The sequence below is a fragment of the Felis catus genome, chromosome X (assembly GCF_018350175.1).
Source record: "Felis catus isolate Fca126 chromosome X, F.catus_Fca126_mat1.0, whole genome shotgun sequence".
Taxonomy (NCBI): domain Eukaryota; kingdom Metazoa; phylum Chordata; class Mammalia; order Carnivora; family Felidae; genus Felis; species Felis catus.
The window spans coordinates 65,271,379-65,272,222 of record NC_058386.1 but is presented as its reverse complement, the minus strand read 5'-3'; the positions used below and the strand labels follow the sequence as shown (position 1 = coordinate 65,272,222).

General features: G+C 36.7%; 1 non-coding gene across 1 annotated transcript; it reads right to left on the bottom strand.

Moving 5' to 3' along the window:
* Nucleotides 1–233: 233 nt before the first annotated feature.
* On the bottom strand, nt 234–323 carry LOC111558849. The gene has a single exon (XR_002739975.1). It is a non-coding gene; the product is annotated as a small nucleolar RNA Z195/SNORD33/SNORD32 family (small nucleolar RNA).
* Nucleotides 324–844: the final 521 nt, after the last annotated feature.

The window sequence follows — 844 nt, the reverse complement described above, 5'->3', positions numbered from 1 at the left end:
ATATTCTGTGTCTCCCTCTCTCTCTGCCCCTCCCCAACTTGCATTCTGTCTCTCTATCTCTCAAAAAATTAAATAAACATTTAAATTTTTTTAAAAATAAAAAACCCTCAAAGTTCAATATACTCACTACTGTGAGTACTGTGTTTTTTTTGTTTTTTGTTTTGTTTTGTTTTTTTTTTTTTACAATGGCAGGTTTTATTTATACACAGAACAACCTATTTACAACCCCAGATTGGGTCTTTACACAGCAAGTAGTGCATGTGGAGTCATCTCATGGTTGGGGAACTCGAACACGAGTGGGAGAAGTCCTCATCACTGGCCAGTACTGTGCTTTTTAAGTCTGACCTTTTCCAATGGAGGGTCCCAAACTCACAATTCGCGTCTAGTTGTTTAAGTAAATGAATTTCTGGATGCACATGGAAGCCCTAAGGAACAAAAACACTCAGTCACGAATTCCTTCTAAAAGAATGAAATTGGTAATCTAATTTCAAGAGCTTTAAGTAAATATAGAGGTCATGTAAGCCAACATCTTAGTTTTACAGATGAGGAAACTGCACGCAAATAGGGGGAATGACTTTCCCAGAGACACAGAGAGATTAAAGCAAAGTTGAGACCAGAGCTCATATCTTTTGAGTCCCCAGATTGTACTCACTCAACTGTCACAAAAAATACCTTAATTATATCTCTTAGATTCAGCATTCAGGAACAGTATCTCTGTGGCTGGCCAGTATATGCAGTTTCAAGACACTAAACCCTCATAATGGAATTTAGCTTAATGTGTGATGCCTAGGACCTTCTTTAGCACCAATATTTTTCATATCTAGAACCTAAAAATCATTATAAA